The sequence below is a fragment of the Ctenocephalides felis genome, unplaced genomic scaffold (genome assembly GCF_003426905.1).
Source record: "Ctenocephalides felis isolate EL2017-DRISC unplaced genomic scaffold, ASM342690v1 CF-g0.4_SCAFFOLD_02825, whole genome shotgun sequence".
Taxonomy (NCBI): domain Eukaryota; kingdom Metazoa; phylum Arthropoda; class Insecta; order Siphonaptera; family Pulicidae; genus Ctenocephalides; species Ctenocephalides felis.
In genome coordinates, this window is record NW_020538979.1 from 1 (window position 1) to 19,760 (window position 19,760).

A 19,760-nucleotide genomic window follows, 5' to 3' on the forward strand; every position below is an offset into this window, starting at 1 on the left:
AAATTTTATAGCAATTAGTTTTTTTTAAAGACACTTTATAATTGCAAAAATTTTTACCAGGAATTTCACAAGTAGATGTTTGAAAAAATATTTTTTATTTAATTTTTTGTATGATATATAAAGGTTTTAATATTTTTATAATTTAAAGGAGTGTTTAAGGTATCATATACTTCATTTACATTTTTTAAAACAATTGATTATTATACTAATTAATTTTGAAAGACACTTAGTAATTGCAAGAGTCCATTTTCAAATATTTTACATATAAGTAGTTGTATGAAAAAATATTTTTATTTAAATTTAAATTTTTGAGGATTTATAGCTGGTTTAGGAAATAATTTATAATAATTATTCTGTGTGAATATTTGTATGTTTAGTATTTTTTGCAGTTAAAGGAATGTTTGAGGTATAACATACCCAAATTACAACTTTCTAGAATAAATACTTTGGACGTACTGATTTTTCAAAACTTACCAAAATAATCTCAAAAAAAAAATCTTGAAAAGTTGGATGTATTAAGTTTATTTGGATCGCAAAATATTAAGTTTTGGGTATAATTATGAAAGTATAGTATTTTTTATGCATGAAGGGATGATTAAGGTAACACATACTCAAACTACAACCTTATAGAATGAATAGTTTGGACGTACTGATTTTTAAAAACTTACCAAAATAATCTCAAAAATAACTTTTCTAAGTGTTTGTTGTAACAAATTAAATTGATTAATAAAATTAATTAACTTTATAGGTAAGAAATTACATATATATATATATATATATATATATATATAAATGTAATTATTTATAGTAAAAATGTAGTTTTTACTCCACTGGTTTTAATTATATTATTAGTTTTATTTTAATAAATTATAGTATTTATAGTTAAGACTTGAAACTTAGTCATATTATACTATAATATGTGTAGTATGACTACAAGTACTAATTTCAATAAGTTTTCTTTGTAAGTTTTGTATTATAATTAATATTTTGAATAAATGTTCCAACATTTTTGGCTTTGGTTTGATGAAATTAAAATATCAGTATGGGGTTTAATGATTTTTCATAAATATACTATTTATAGTTAAGACTTAAAACTTGGTAATAATATACACTATATATATACTATGACTACAAATTCTAAAATCCAGGATTACTTACATAAATTTTGAATAAAAAAATATATTTTGAATAAGTGTCACTAAATTTTTGGTGTGTATACAATATATTATTATGAATTTTGAGAATTTTTATAAATTGTACTATTTATAGTTAAGACTTAAAATTTTGCCATATTATTCTTTAATATGTCTACTATGACAACAAATACTAAAATCAATACATTTTCTAAGAAATTTTTCGTTAATTTACAATTGACCAAAAAAATGTCTTGCAATAATACTAGAGTTGTTGTATAAAACAAACTAGCATGCCGTTTATAAAAAACGGTCCTCAGTGTGCATTATTTATCCAGCAAAATTGTAAATTTGATATATTTAACTTCAATATGTCTACTTTGACTACAAATACTTGAAATTTTAACTATTTAGGAATTTTTAAATTTAACATAATTTAAAATGATTTAAAAATACTATATGAACTATTTTTGAAAGAATTATATTAACTATTTTCAAAAAATTGTATTAACTAATTTTTAAAAAAATATTAACTATTTTTTAGAAAAATATATTAACTATTTTGTTTTAAATTATATTCACTATGTTTAAAAAAATTATATCAACTCCTTTTAAAAAAATTGTATTAACTACTTTTAATAAAAGTTATATAAACTAATTTAAGAAATTGTATTAACTATTTTCCAAGAAAATTTTATTTGAATTTTAAGAAAATTCCAATAACTATTTTAAAAAAAATGTATTAACTATTTTTTAAGAAAATATATGATCTATTTTTTTAAAAATAATATTTACTATTTTTCAAAGAAATTATATCAACTATTCTGTTTTAAATTATATTAACTGTTTTTTGAAGAAATTATATCGACTATTTTTTTTAGAAATTGTATAAACTATTTCTGAAAATTATTTTTAAATATTTATATTAACTTTTTCTAGTAATTATTTTAACTATTTTTTGAAAAAATCATTTCAATTATATTTAAGAAATTGCATTAACTATTTTTCAAAATATTAATTATTGTTCAAAATATTAACTACTTTCCAATATTTATATTATAGTCACTAATTTTTTTAAAAAAATTATATTAACTAATTTTAAAAACACTGTCACTGTTTGTTTTGTCTTAATAAAAGTGTATTAACTATTTTAAAAATTGCATACTTTCATGTCGACTAAGTTTAAGCTTTTCTGTTTTCACAATAAAAAAATATTAAGTATTTTTTAAAAGATTTTAACTATTTCAAAAATTAAATATTAATAATTTTTTTAAAAAAATCACAGTTAACTAATTTTTTAAATGATTTTAACTATTTTTATTCGTAATTATTAATAAATATTAGTATAATTTATTTTACGCGTATTTATTACTAAAAATCTATATTAACTATTTAAAAAAAAGTATTAACTATTATCAAGTAATTGTATTAACTATTTTTCAAATTTAAATGAACTATTTTATAAAATTACATTCACAATTTTCAGTAAAATATTTAAAACCAATATTTCAAAATTTTACTATATACTATTTTAAAAAATAGTTGTATTAACTATTTTTAAAAAAATATTCACTATTTTTAAAATAATTGTAACTATTCCTTTCTCGTAATTATTAGTAAACATGAGTAAAATTTATTTTATGTGTATTTATTACTAAATCGATAGTAACTATTTGAAATAGTAAGTAAAAATCGATATTAACTATTAGAAAAAATGTATTAAAAAGTTAATATAATCTCTTCAAAATAGTAATATAAATATAAATATTTAAAAATAGTTAATAAGTAATTTTTAGTTGTGAACTATTTTAACAAAAACTTTTTTTTAACTATTTTGTTTTCTAAGTTAGTTTAATAAAAAAAATTATGGTTTATAAAATTTTTTTAGAACCCAAAACACTTCCGGAACATAAACTATACCGGAATAAACTATTCTTTTAAAACTTTAAACTATAACAAACAAATTAGTTTATCAAACTATTTTCCATTTAACAACTTTTTTATTATAAAGCACTATTATTAATTATTCTAACAAATTTCTAATTAAATTTCATTTAAATAATTTTCCCGGAGTTCCGTCCCATCCGGCATCCGGCACGCCACTGTCCACCGGGATGCACTCCGGAATCCCTTTCGCGATTTTACTCTACGCGAAAACGGGACAGCAATATGAAACGACAGAGATGAGACGACTGTGCGAGCGGAACGGCAGTACATTTTGTATGTGCGAGAACGAGACAGCGCTAACGCGCATGCGGGTAAAGGATATATACAGAAATAATACTCAAGGACTCAAGGTATAGGCGAGTGAGATGGATATATGGTTTGTGTATAGAGAGTGTGTGAGTGCGAGCGAGATGCATATACAGTGTAATAATTATGATAGGTTTGTTTTTGTTTTGCGTTGAACAGTGTTGGTCGAGATTAAGGGTTGTTTTGGGGCATATCGGGTTGCTGTAGGGCTTTGGGGTAAAAGACAATATTACAGACAATTTATTTGTGCATAATTTTGTCATATGCCTCATTCATACTAAACGAATGGTTTAAAAGTTACATGAGTTTAAACAAAAAAATTTCTTGGTATACTGCGTTCCAGTGCAAGAAGTCTTCGTGCGCTGTATGCGTGAAATCTGACGAAAGTTGAAGTTTGTATTGAAACAAGTATAGTTTTGTACTTGAGATTATGAGGTGCTATTTTAAAGTACGGGGAGTTGCTGTAGGACGTAATGATGTTAGACAAAATTGTGCACAATTTATTTGTGCACAATTTTGTCATACACACCATTCATACTAAACGAATGGTTTTAAAGTTATGACGTGTACACTTTAACTTGTAATACAACTTTGCTTCCGCCGTTTTGCCAATAGGAATTCATTACAATAACGGCGGAAGCAAAGTTGTATTCGTGGTATATTTTCAAATGTATTTTAAAGTACACCGAGTTGCTGTAGAGCTTTGGGGTAAAGGACAAAATTGTATGCAATTTAGTTGTGCATAATTTTGTCATACATATCATTCATACTAAACGAATGGTTTTGAAGATATCACGTTTATAATACATTAAGACACTTTAACCTTTAAGAATTGGGTGTACAACTTTGCATCCGCCACTTTTTCAATACGAATTATTTACACTAACGGCGTGTTATATACGATATTCATACTAAACGAATGGTTTTTGAGTTATAACGTCTATAATACATTAAGACAATTTAACATCTAAGTATTAGGTCTACAACTTTGCTTCCGCCGTTTTTCCAATACGATTTCATTACAATAACGGCGAAAGCAAAGTTGTACTCGTGATATATTTTCAAATGCATTTTAAAGTACTCCGAGTTGCTGTAGAATGTTATAATGTTAGACAATTGTTGATAATTTAATTCTGAACAAATTTCTGATCACATCATTCATTCTCAACGAATGGTTTTTGAGTTATAATGTCTATAATACATTAAGACAATTTAACTTGTAAGTATTGGGTATACAACTTTGCATCCGCCGCTTTTTCAATACGAATTCTTTACACTAACGGCGGTAGCAAAGTTGTATCCGTGGTATATTCTCAAATGTATTTTAAAGTACACCGAGTTGCTATAGAGCATTGGGGTAAAAGACAGTATGGTGCATAATTTATTTGTGCATAATTTTGTCATACACACCATTCATACTAAACAAATGGTTTTAAAGTTACAAGCGTTGCAACAAAAAAACGTATTCGGTATACTGCGTTCCAATCCAGGATGTCATCGTGCGCTGTATGCGCGAAGTCTTAGAAATGTCGAAGTTTGTATGGAAACTGCTGTAGTTTGGTACTTTGGATTATTAGGACGATTCAAGTGGTATTTTAAAGTACAACGGGATACTGTAGGTCAAAATGATGTTAGGCAATATTGTTTATTAATTAATTCTGAACAAATTTCCCATACACATCATTCATACTAAACAAATGGTTTTCAAGTTATGACGTTTATACTAGAAACATGTATTTTTAAAAAGTTTTAACCGTTAGTTTGTTTCTAGTAGTATTTTTAAGTATACCGAGTTGTTGTAGGGCTTTATAATATTAGACAAAATTGTAGATAATTTAATTTTGAACAAATTTTCTATACTCACCATTAACATGAAACAAATGGTTTTGCAATATTGTAGATAATTTAATTCTGAACAAATTTCCCACACACACCATTCATATTAATCGAATGGTTTTAGAGTAACAAATAATTTAGTAAATGTCTGCACTATTTTATTATACATATTAATTTATGAATTATTAAAAGCAATTTATAAGTATACCAAATTGCCGTAGGGCTTTAGAATGTTAGAACAATTTATGCAGTATTTTATTATAAACAAGTTTCTCATACACGCCATTCATATTAATCCAATGGTTTAGAAGTTACAGAAGATTTACTGAATATAAGCAATATTTTCCCAAATTTTCTGATGAATTTAAAATATTGCATTCTTGGGTTTAATAATTTTGGGTTAAATTATACTATATATAGTACAGGCTTTAAATTGGGTCAAGATATACTTTAATATGTCTACTATGACAACAAATACTGAAATAGTTCAAACTTCTTGTAATTTATTTATTAAAAATAATTAAACAAATGACTACATAATTTTTCTACAAATATAAAATATTGGATTTTCTGATTTCGCGTTTGGATAAATTGACTTTTTTTTAAAATTATACTATATATATAGTACAGGCTTAAAATTGGGCCAAATTATACTTCAATATGTCTACTCTGACAAGTAATACTAAAATTGTTCAAAAATTTTGTAATTTAGTTATTAAAAATAATTTAAACAAATTACCACAAATTTTGTAATTAATTTCAAATATCACATTATTGGGTTTAAGAATTTTTATAAGTTATACTATTTATAGTACAGGCTTTAAATTCGGTGAAATTATACTTTAATATGTCTACTATGACAGCAAATACTAAAACTATTGAAATTATTTCTAATTTATTTATTAAAAATAATTTAAACACATTACTACATTTTTTCTACAAATGTAAAATATTGCATTTTCTAGTTTGGCTTTTTTTTGTAAATTATACTATATATAGTACAGCCTTGAAATTAGGACAAATTATACTCCAATATGTCTACTATGATAACAAATACTAAAATAGTTCAAATTTTTTGTAACTTATTTTTTAAAAATAATTTAAACAAATGAACACAAGTTTTTTTGTTGTATTCAAAATATTACACTCTTGGGTTCAAGAATTTTTGTAAATTATACTATATATAGTACAGGCTTGAAATTGGGACAAATTATACTTCAATATGTTTACTATGACAAAAAATACTAAAATTGATAAGTCGTTTTGGAAAATTTTAAAATATTAATAATAATTGCAAAATATAACATCAATTTCAGTACTGACTGAAATTGATGGACATACATATTTAGGAAGCTCCTCAGAACGACCCGTTGATACTAGAGTGTTATAATTTGAGTAAGTTACTTGTCAATCCATATACTGTGACAACAAATACTAAAACAAATAAGTCTTCTATTCTAACAAAAAAGAAAATTAGGAACAATTGTTCACACAAACAATATTATTTTCAAAACATACACTTCAATTTATTTTTGAGTACATTTTTTATAATTTTTTTTTTTCATATTTTGTTTTAAATTTCCCCCAAAAATTTAATCCAACATAATTTCCAGACACTTTACATCCGGAAATTCCTTTCCATTCCGGAAATTCTTCCGGTCGATGAGAGGACGAGATAATTTTCTTCCCTTTTGTGCGTTTGTGATGTAAAAATATTTCAATTTGCAAGATAAAAAAAATATTTAGTAAAGTAAAATATTAAATTAAATTAAATGTTAGTATTAGATGTGTCGATAAGTATTTGTTGTCTTAGTAGAATTGAAGTATATTATAACCAATTTTCAAGTTTTAACTATAAATAGTTTAATTTATAAAAATTGTTGAAAATCACACTATTACTTTTTCAATTCATCAAAACAAATTTTGTATTATAAAAATTTGCTAGAAAACTCATCGATTTTAGTATTTGTTATCATAGTAGACATATTGAAGTATACAAAGCCCAAGTTTCATGTCTTAACTATAAATAGTATATTTATAAAAAAATCTTCAAACCCCAGACTAATATTTCAATTTTATCAAACCAAAGGCAAAAAATTTTAGGACATTTATACAAACTATCATTTATACTTCAAAATTTACAAAGAACACTAATCGATTTTAGTATTTGTCATCATAGTAGACACATTGAAATATACTACGACAATTTAGAAGCCATTCATTTAAAATATTTTTTAAAATAAATAATTTGATAGAAAACTCATTGATTTTAGTATTTGTTATCATAGTAGACATATTGAAGTATACAAAGCCCAAGTTTCATGTCTTAACTATAATTTATATATATGTAAAAAAAATCTTAAACCTCTATCAAATATCTTGATTTCATCTAGCCAAAGCAAAACATGTTTGGGACATTTATACAAATTATTATTTGTACTACAAAATTTACAAAGAACACACATTGATTTTAGTATTTGTTTTCATAGTAGACACATTGTAGTATATTATTGCAAAGTTTCGAGTCTTAACTATAAATAGTTAAATTTATAAAAAAAACCTAAACCCCAAACTTATATATCGATTTCTTCAAAATAAATCAAAAATGATTGAGACATTTGTACAAACTATTATTTATACTACAAGATTTAAAAAGAAAACTTACCGATTTTAGTATTGTAATAGTAAACATATTGAAGAATATTGTGACAAAGTTTCAAGTCTTAACTATAGATAGTATAATTTATACAAAAATGTTGAAAACCACACAATTACATTTTTAGTTCATCGAAATCAAATTGAAATTTAGGAACCATTTATTTAAAATATTTTTTATTACAAAAATTTGTTAGAAAACTCATCGACTTTAGTATTTGTTGTAATAGTAGACATATTGAAGTATGCTATGACCAAGTTTGAAGCATTAACTATAAATAGTATATTTAAAAAAAAAATCTTTAAACCTCACACTAATATCTTAAATTCTTCAAAATAAAGCAAAAATTATTGAGACATTTATACAAACTCTTATTTATACTACAAAATTTACAAAGAAAAGTCATCGATTTTAGTATTTGTCGTCATAGTAGACATATTAAAGCATACGGCAAAGTTTCATGTCTTAACTATAAAAAGTACAGTTTATAAAAAATCTTCAAACCCCAGGCTAATTTTTAAATTTTATCAAATCAGAGCAAAAAATTCAGGGACATTTATTCAAACTATTATTTGTACCTCAAAATTCATAAACCAAGATCAACGATTTTAGTACTTGCTATCATAGTAGACACATTGAAGTATATTACCACCAAGTTTCAAGTCTTAACTACAAACACTTAATTTCCTAAAAATCCCCAAAACCCAAAACTACCATAAATTCTCCAGCACAAAATCTTACAATCTTGTGGTCGTAACTATGTTATAATAATTTTTGCATCAAACAGCAAAGGAATTTGTTCATCTAGTAAACAATTAGTTAAAATTCCTTTCAACTCAGTGTTCCTCAGTGTTTGTGGTTAAAGCTGCAAAGTTTAGATTTTTGGAAAAAATTGTTTAATATGTCTACTATGATAACAAATACTAAAATCGATGAGTGTGATTTGAAAATTTTGTAGTATAAATAATAGTTTGATTAAACGCCCCAAAAATTTTGCGCTTTGGTTTGACGAAATTAAAATATTAGTGTGGGGTTCAAGGAATTTTTATAAATGTACTATTTATAGTTAAGACTTGAAAGTTGGTCATGATATACTTTAATATGTCTACTATGACAACAAATTCCAAAATCGATGAGTCTTCGTTGTAAATTTTGCAGTATATAAAATAGTTTGTATAAATGGCCCCAAGTTTTTGTGCTTTGGTTTGATGAAATCAGGATATTATCTTGGGGTTTAAGAATTTTTTATAAATGTACTATTTCTAGTTAAGATCTGAAACTTTGCCATAATATACTTCAATATGCCTACTATGACAAAAAATACTAAAATCGATGACTTTTTTCTGTAAATTTTGTAGTATGAATAATAGTTTGAATAAACATCCCAAAAATGTTTGCTTTAGTTTGATGAAATTAAAATATTGGTGTGGGCTTTAAAGATTTTTTATAAATGTACTATTTATAGTTAAGACTAGAACCTTTGTCATAATATACTTCAATATATTTACTATGATGGCAAATACTAGAATCGATGAGTGTTCTTTGTAAATTTTAAAGTATAAATAATAGTTTGAATAAGTGTCCTAAAAAGTTTCACTATAGTTTGATTAAATTAAAATATTAGTCTGGGGTTTAAGAAAATTTTATAAATGTATTATTTATAGTTAAGACCTAAAACTTGGTCATGATATACTTTTATATGTATTCTATGACTACAAATACTAAAATAGATGAGAGTTCTTTGGAAATTTTGTAGTATAAGCAATAGTTTGTATAAACGTCCCAAAAATGTTTGCTTTGGTTTGTTAAAATTAAAATATTACATTTGGGTTTAAGATATTTTTTACAACTATACTATTTCTAGTTAAGAGTTAAAACTTGGTTGTAATATTCCTTAATATGTCTACTATGATGACAAATGCCAAAATTGATGAGTGTTCTTTGTAAATTTTGTAGTATAAACAATAGTTTGAATAAATGTCCACACATTTTTGCTTTGGTTTGATAAAATATTACTCTGGGATTTAAGGTTTTTTTGTAACTATACTATTTATAGTTAAGACTTCAAACTTTCTCATAATATACCTTAATATGTCTACTATGACAACAAATACTAAAATTGATAAGCTTTCTTTGGAAATTTTGCAGTATAAAAAGTAGTTTTACAAAATGTCCGAAAATGTTTTACTATAGTTTGATAAAATTAAAATATTAGTCTAGGGTTTAAAATTTTTTTATAAATGTACTATTTATAGTTAAGACTTCAAACTTGGTCATAATATACAATAATAAGTCTACTATGACTACAAATACTAAAATCAATACATTTTCTAAGAAATTTTCAAACTATTAACAATTTACTGAAAAAATGACTTGCACCAATACTAAAGTTGCTTATTCAGATAAAAGAATATGCCGTTTTTGAAAAACGGCCCTCAGTGTACATTTTCTATCCAACAAATTTGTAAATTGAATATATTTACCTTCAATATGCCTACTTTGACTACAAATACTAAAATCGATAACCCTTTATACAAAATATCGATATAATAATACTTTTATCAATCAAGTACACAGTGCAATAATTTTTAACGATTTCTAGTAATGATTTTTAAGGAGTTGTTGAGGACGCACCGTTTGTATTATCCACTTGTAATTTGCACAAAATATTCTTCAATATGTCTAGTATGACAACAAATACTAAACTTGATGAGTCGTCTTGCAAAATAATAAAATATTATCAACAATTGCAAACAATAACATCGATATAGTATTGACTGAAATCGATGGACATACATGTTTAGGAAGCTCCTCAGGATGACCTGTTTATACTAGAGTGTTGTAATTTGAGTAAGATACTCCTCAATGCATATACTATGACGACAAATACTAAAACCGACACATCTTCTAACAAAATATTGAAATATCCATAATTTATTCACTGACATACATTCCCTGATTAATACAAAAGAAACACAGATTGTTATATTTGATGAGCTCTCCAGGACGTATTTATGACTCAAGTGTGTTGTAATTTGGTTGAGTTATACCTTAATATGTCTAATGTGACAACAAATACTAAAATTGATAAGTCGTCTTGCAAAATTTTAAAATAATAATAATAATTGTAAACAATGACATCGATATAGTGTTGACCGAAGTCGATAGATATAGATGTTTAGGAAGCTCCTCAGGATGAACTATGGGTACAACTTGTACCCGTACCCGTACCGTACAAGAGCACTGTAATTTGAGTAAGTTACTCTTCAACCTCTATACTATGACAAAACATACGCTAAATTGTTTAAATTTAGTATAGTAATGCACATTTTAACAAAACTCTCATAATTCTTTCTACCAAGTTTGTAAGAGTGGGTGGCGGTGGAGGGATGTAGTATTACTCGTCGTACTACTCGGTCGGTCGGAAGTTGGTTTTGCAAACCGGAAATGAAATCTGTTGTGTTCTGTTGGATCCGAAACAACCCCCAACCCCTGTCCCATGGTCTGTGCACCCTCCCACAGAGCCCATTCTGGGGAAATGTAATTATAACTAAGACTGTCAAGTGGGAATAGAATTTGAATTGTTTAAAAAGTAGTTTTTGAAGAGATCTGCAGGACGCACCGTTTATACTACGACTTTGTAATTTATTTAAATTATACTTTAGTATGTTTACTACGACAGCAAATACTGAAACCAATGAGTCTTCTAACAAAATCATAAGCAAAAAATTAATTTCCAATCAAAATACAACAATGTAGAAAGTTGAATAAATAAGATAGTGTCATGTTTAGAAAGCTCTGCATGATGCACCGTTTGCACTACAAACTTCTAATTTACACAACTTATACTTCAGTATGTCTACTATGACGACAAATACTAAAATTGATAGTTTTTATACGAAAAAAGTAAGAAAACAATAATTCTTTTAAAAATATCCCGAGCAAAACAAATGTAATATGTATGAGAGTGTCATGTTTAGAAAGCTCTGCAGGACGCACCGTTTGTACTACTAACTTGTAATTTACACAACTTATACTTCAGTATGTCTACTATGACAACAAATACTAAAATTTGTAATTTTCATACTAAAAATGTAAGAAAAAAATAATTCTTTAGTAAATACCCCGAACAAAACAAATGTAATATATATGATAGTGTCATGTTTAGAAAGCTCTGCAGGACGCACCGTTTGTACTACAAACTTGTAGTTTTTACAAATTATACTTCAATATGTCCACTATGACGACAAATGCTAAAATTGATAACTTTCATACCAAAATTGCAAGAAAATGACAATTGTCTAGTAAAAATATTTTATAAAGCAAATATGATATATATGATAGTGTCGTTTTTTGAGAGCTCTGCAGGACGCACCGTTTGCACTACAAACTTGTAATTTACACAAATTAGACTTCAGTATGTCTACTATGACGACGAATACTAAAATTGATCATTTTTATACCAAAATGTAAGAAAAAAAATTCTTAAAATGAAAACAACGTTATAAAATACATTCTGATGACAAACCAATAAAAACAACGTAAATAGGACTCTACTGATAAGCAAACACGAATTAAAAATGTAAAAAGGACTCTACTGACGAGCAAACACGATTTAAAAGGACAAAGGGACTCTACTGATGAGCAAGCTCGGTTTGAAAACAAAGAGGGACTCTACTGACGACCAATAATTATTTTAAGAGAAAAAAAAAGAACACCACTGATCAAAAAAATAAATTTTAATTTATAAATAATCTTGTGATGAAAAAGCAAACAATATAAAAAAAAATAATTTAAAAAAAATTATTTAAACACTGTCAATCCATTTAAGAAATATTTACAAAAAAGGGACACTACTGACACTTGTGGACAGTGGCGGCGCTAGACCATTCGTGGGCGTCGGCGAAATTCGTTTGCGAGGCCCCCCTTTTTTGCCAGTTGCAACTTGACTAGTGATACATGGCATCGTGCCTAAAGACAAATTGCTGAAACTTTTCGTGCCGTAATTTAAATTTTTGAAAAGCTTTTAAAAAATTTGAAAAGTGAAAGAAATTGACTTTTTTTTAATTTGAAATATTTTGTTGAAAATTTCGAACTTTTTTTCGTCGTCTCGTCCCATTATTTTAAAATTTAATAAGTTTTTATAATTAATCATTTATCGTAGTTCCATAAAATTTATGTTAGATGATACTAACAAGTTTTTGAAAAAAGATTTTTACAATAAATTACGAAGAAACTGTGCGGTCGATCTTGACGAAAAACAATTCAGGACGATCGCCAACTGAAAACTTTCGATCAGTTTTTGAATTTTTTAAATTGGTTCAAAAATGCCAAAATGTCGTTTTTTTAGGACGCTTTAATTTTTTGTCGACGACATCAGAGCCGATCAACCGATTTAAAGGATTTAAAAAACATTCGATTTGTGTTAATAATTTGTCAAAGGCAGGTTTAGCGGTTTTGGAGATACAAAAAAAGTTTAAAAGATTATCAATTTTATTTGATTATCAATTTTATTTGGAAGAATCCATTAAATTTACTGAATGTCCTATACTGGACAGTTGTAAATAAGAGTTAATAAAAAAAATATATATATATCTCATTGTTATTTCTCACTGATAAATTTTTATTGAACATTGATTACTTTTATTCCTCGAATATTTAATTACTGTTTCGATGATTTACATAGTGCTCACATAAGAAATACACAAATATAAACAAGCAGAGAATTAGCTTGCGCAAAGTTGTTTAGATTTAATAATCTATAGTGTTGTTCATAAAAGATAAAAGAGTAAAATGATAGTGCCTGTAAACCACTAATCACCTTTTTTACTCGCACATCCGTATGAAAATTAACTAAATTTTAAATAATTAAATTTTTTCCGGGGCCTCTTGCGAGGCCCCCCCAGGCGCGAGGCCGTCGGCGGCCGCCGACACCGCCGACGCCTCGCGCCGCTACTGCTTGTGGATAGCAAATACTAAAGTAATAATGGACATGATGAAAAACCACGACAGGAATGTTTAAAAAAAAACATTATACACCAAAATAACATTTCATCCCCCTTCTGCTCCATCAATATCGATAAAAATGCCCATTAACCACCACTAATTACTAAAACTGGACGTCACAGAGAGAATTTTTGACGCCCAAATTAAAAGCGGCAATTTAAAATAACTGGCGTCGATTAAAAATACATTGTCATGAGTTAAAATAAAAACATGAAACGAATTTTAAATCTATACGCGCCAGTAATAAACGTGTTGTAATTTGATTATTATATCGCTTGTAACTTTTGAACGGTTTGTTTAAATATAAAGGTATATTTGGGTAATTTGTTCAAAATTAATTGATTTATAATGTTGTCTAAGGTTTTGGAATCTTATAGCAAGTCGGTGTGCTATAAATTTGCGTTAAAACAAAAGTAGGTGATGTTGGCTATTGAAAATGATGTTTGTACGGAACCCTGTAGGTTTGCTGGATTTGTGTATATGGTATTTGATTTTAGCTCGTCGATACCTTTCATTTGATCCCCCACATGCCTATATTTGATTTTACAAAGTTTTGACCTACTGTTCAGCAACCTATTGGTCAACCTTATATTAAATTTATTGTAACTTTTAAACCGTTTGTCCGAGATGAATGGAATATTTGGTGAATTTGTGTTAAATTAAATTATGTATAATATTGTATGATATAGAAACATTGCAGCAAGTTCGAGTACTTCAAAATTGCACAAAAATGATATTAGAAATTGAATAAATGGTTTGTACGCAAACCTATTAGTACGCAAACTTATTACTTGTGACGTCACCATGATATTTGAATTCAGCTCGTCGAGACCTTTTATTTGATACCCCACATGCCTATATTTTATTTTACAAAGTTTTGACCCACTGTTCAGCAACCCATTGGTCAACTTTTTATTGCAAGTCTTGTAACTCTTGAACCGTTTGTCCGAAATTAATGAATTTGTGCAAAATTGAAATATGTAAAATATGGTCTACCGTGGCGAACTCGACACCAACTTCGTATACTTTAAATTAACAAAAAAAAAAAAAAATTAGAAATCGATTACAAGCCTATTGATTTACCGAGTCTTTTACTACAGGATTTGGATAGTTCACGTCGAGACCTTTCATTTGATACCCAATATGCCTATATTTGAAGTAAAACTTCTTAACTCATATTTGACCAGCTGTACTATATGTAGTATACAAGTAGCTTTAATATGTTACTAATTTTCGACAGCGTTTTTGTATCATAAATATTCAAGGTACGGAACTATGGCCAAAGATGAGTTTGTGCAGAATTTTATTGGCTACAAATCACCTTAAGACAATTTAGAGGTTACAACACTAGTTTAGCAGTTACGAGTCAAAATTTATAAACGTATACATACGATTATTGATTAAATATAAAAAATATGAATTTTTGGAAGAAAAAACGTGAAAATAGCCCTAGATAAGTACATTCTAATGAACATCTTTAACACGAGGCAGTGTTTATAATGTGACTGTTCAGGAGCAATTTTCAGATTTTGACCAAAAACTATAAAACATAGCTTTTTTTGTTGTTTTCGTTGTTCAAGGGGACGATCAATTTTTTTTCTCTGTATTTAAGTTTATTTGTCAGTAAAATCGCTTTGGGTATTTAAATTTATCATCTCTTATTTTAATTTGATCGTCAGTAGAGTCAGTAGAGTCCCTTTGAGATTGCTAGCCAGTAAAGGCCCTTTTTATCTTTTGTTTTAATTTGCTCGTCAGTAGAGTCCCTTTTTATTTTTTGTCTTATTTTTAAATTGCTCATTAGTAGAGACCCTTTTTCGTTTATTTGTCTCATTTTCAATTTGCTCGTCGGTAGAGTCCCTTTTTTATTTAGCTTCTTTTATAATTTGCTTATCAGTAGAGTGCCTTTTTCATTTGTTTGTCTCATTTTCAATTTGCTCGTCAGTAGAGTCCCTTTTCTATGTTCAGCTTCAGTTTCAAGTTAAGTTTAAAATTTTGCAAATCGGTGTGCTTTAAATTTGCGTTCAAAAAAACATGATTGTGAATTATGACATGACAACAGTGATATTGAATTATGACATTTTGTGTTTGTACGGAACCCGGTACGTTTACTAAGTGTGTGCATATGGTATTTGAATTTAGCTCGTCGAGACCTTTTATTTGATACCCCACATGCCTATATTTAAAATGACAACATTTGCTCGTTAGTAGAGTCCCTTTTGCATAAACTAGCAATTTTGTCTCTTTGCTTCCCTTAGAGTTTCCTTATAGTCAATGTTTATCTCTTTTTTCAGTTTGCTTGTCAGTAGAGTCCTTTTCTTCTTTAAATTAACGTGCGGTCTTGTTTTAAATTATTTGCCAGTAGAGTCCCTTTTTATCTTTGGTTTCAATTTGCTCGTCAGTAGAGTCCTTTTTGTCTATTATTCCCTGCTAGGACTAATTTAGCAGAGTGTAGGAACTAAATCGCTCCACGGTGACTCTACTGACTGTCTGACTCATCACCGGTCATTAGTCATTAGTCATTAGTCATCATTAGCGTGTGTTTTCAAGTGCTTCCCTCTATCGAGTCGAGTCTCAAGTGGATCGAAATGAATGCATCGAGATTGCCGCTGTTAATAATAGGCCCATATTGTGTATCCATCGTGAGGAGTGTGGGGGCAGGGTATAGAGGGACGGGACTATATTGATCAAGTCCAGCACTGACGAGTGTCTAGGTTGAGGAAAAGGGACTGTACTGACAAGCAAATTGAAAAAGAGGCAAACAAATAAAAAAGGGACTCTACTGACGTGCAAATTATAAAAAAAACTAACGAAGATCAAATTATAATATAAACTTAATAATATAATAAGGTTTAAATATAATTTTCAAACACCGAGCAGCGTCGTTCATCTATATTATATAAATGTTAAAAATATGTATATCTAAAAATTACATTTTGTTGTTCATACACAAACTTTTTTGAAAAAGTAGTCAGAATATTTATAAAAGAGAAATACCTGAACAAAACTTTACTCCTAACAATATATATTAATTTCATATATAATTCCATAAATTAACTTACATTTACACAAAACGCAATCAAACCCAATCAAACTGCAAAAGTCTTATTATTAATTAAATGCTCCAACATAATTGTATTTTAATATCTAGATTTTCCATGAATAGCACATCACATTCATTAATCAATCACACTCTCAACCAAATGCAATCAAATTCATTTACAAGTACTAGGTAATCAAATCTAGGTAAGCGTAAGTGTATTAAAGGATAATCAACTATGATTTTCATTATATAATATTTAGAGATACTGAGGCTTCGGGGCTCTGATATGGAGAGTTTGGATTAGACGCTGGTGGAGTTCCCGAAGGCGTTTGCAATGACGCAGTTTCGTTGGCAATAACTCGCTCGATGTGACAAACCATTAATTCGGTGAGAGTTATGTCGGCACGAGAAACGGCGCAAAGATCCGCAAGGGCGCATTGCGATGATGGAAGGTTCAGGCCTCGAACGGCGGCGCAAACGCAAGCGGTGGCAAGGAGCGAAGGAGCGACCTGCATAAATTCAGGTTCAGTACAGCAGACAGACACCAAGGTGTGAGCATGACGTTTGGTAAGGCGGCTTTCATGTCCCCATGGCATTCGCTCGATTAGGTGATCAACAAAGTCGAAGCCAGTAATCGTATTCGAGTTCCAGTTCAGCTTGGTTAGAATTAACACTTCCATGGTCCTAATTTCTTCAGGGGCGACACTATGATCAGTATAAGCGCAAAGCAGATGGATGGTCAAATTGTGGCATTGACGAATCTTGGTGGAAACCAGTAAAGCTGTTGCACCCACAAGTTGAAGTTGTTGACGAGGAATCTCGCATACGCACAAAAACGATCCATGAAATTAACAGCTAGAGGAAACACTTGTTCTTCGCAGTGTTGCTCTTCACACACCTCCAACATCCATGTGGTGACAACTTTCCTCATGAAAGGTAGCAGATCCCCCTGGAAATTGGCAAAGTAATTCATGCGGGGGATGGTGCTCCCTTCCAACATCAGCATGTTATCCATGACTCTGGCGTCTTTTGTCAAATTCTCGTCAACTTCAGCAAAATTGCAATCCACCCGTTCGCCAAATGGGGCTTCGGGGCACAAAAGATTGACATTCATATTTATGTAGTTAAATTAAAATTACGGAAACAAAAAATAATATGTAATCCACCCCAACACGCCACACCGAGACGGTGGAGTTTTTCTGTGATTTTCACCAAATGGAAAATCCTTAACAGCACCAAACACAGACACACACGTTGTTTATAACAAATTGTTTTTATAAATATTATTATATATATAAAATAACTTAAAATTAATTTAATTAGTTGCAAGCACACATGAAGTATTAATGATAAAGGCACACAAAAATCAGTTCAATGTTGGTTTTTTTCAAGAATATCATTGATCAGTAACAACCGCACTCATTGCCGACTGACGTCTGAGTGATATCTTCGGAAGCACGGTGTTGTGTTGATTTAAGCTCATACTGCCAAATTGATTTTAAAAAATCAAACACTGTTCGAAAGATATTAGTTGGGAATGATACTGATTAGTTTTAGGTGAAAATCTACCAAGCAGTTTTCTTGTAATTAACTGTTGAAAAAAAAAAGCCGATTTTTATGGAACTTTTTTTGGCGATATATATCATGGTCTTATAGAACTTACTGAAATATCACGGCTTTACGACAAGTAGTTTAATTTTAAAAATTAATCGAAGATTAAGAAAATGAGTAGTTTTTTTGACGTTTGTTAAAATTAAAATTAGACGATTTACTTGGTATAACGATAGAGTACTTGGTTTTAATGAACATAGTAAACCATTAAAGTCCTATGGAAACTGGTTCAATTATAAAAACTGGTGATTTTTGAAAATTTGCTATTAGAAAATACTCCGAGTCAAAGTGTTCGTTTGTTTTCAATCATGTGTAATAAATCCACTCGGAATACTTCTAATCACTCATCAATTAAATTATTTTTTATTGATTAAGTCGATTAATTACACATATCGGGAAGTTCATGTAACTTGCCTCAAGGCTAAATACCAAACCAACTAGTTTTAAATAATAGTCATAAGTAAATTCATTTGGACGATGTATAATCCCGAGTACCGGTAAATGTTGCGAATATTTTGTACATCTGCCAGACAACCCTTAATAAAAGTTTATGATAGCTCATGTACCTTCGGCGAGCTATCATAAAACTAGAAATATTGGAAATATTTTAAAAATGTAAAAATATAAGTTAGTTAGTCCTGAACTCTTGAACAAGTAACAACTAAAATATTATAATAAAGCGCTAAATAAATTTTTGTATCTAAATAAATTCTTTGATTTCACACACTTCCAGAAGAGCTACAAATGTTCCAATTCTCGTCGTTAAGTATTTCGAATAAAACTCTAATCTACTCAAGAAGCAGTGGCGTAACTATAGGGTGGCGTGGGTGGCAAAATGCCACGGGCCCCCGGCCCAAGGGGGCCCCGGCTCAAGAGGTCGCGTGCTCAGAAATATTGTTTCTACATTATACTCTAATACTTTATTTCATTTGAAAAGTATGTTTTCGTAAGAATCAGGGGCGTAACTACCGCCGTATCAGCCGTATCAAATATACGGGGCCCCCAAACCAGGGAGCCCCCAACGTCCGTAAGAAACATTAATAATATAAAAAAAATCATGAAAAACGAATTAATCATGAAAACTTCGTTCAATCAAATTTAATGTCGTTAAAAAAGTACGCGAGGAATGTAAGATTATTATTTTAAAAAGTTTTATTTTGTCCAGGCCACGGGGGCCCCAAATACGCGTAAAAAAAGTACGCGAGGAATGTAAGATTATTATTTT

At 28.6% G+C, this 19,760-nt stretch overlaps 1 pseudogene; it reads right to left on the reverse strand.

The window, feature by feature from the left end:
- Window positions 1–17,169: 17,169 nt before the first annotated feature.
- LOC113381345 lies at window positions 17,170–18,038 on the reverse strand (annotated as a pseudogene).
- Window positions 18,039–19,760: the final 1,722 nt, after the last annotated feature.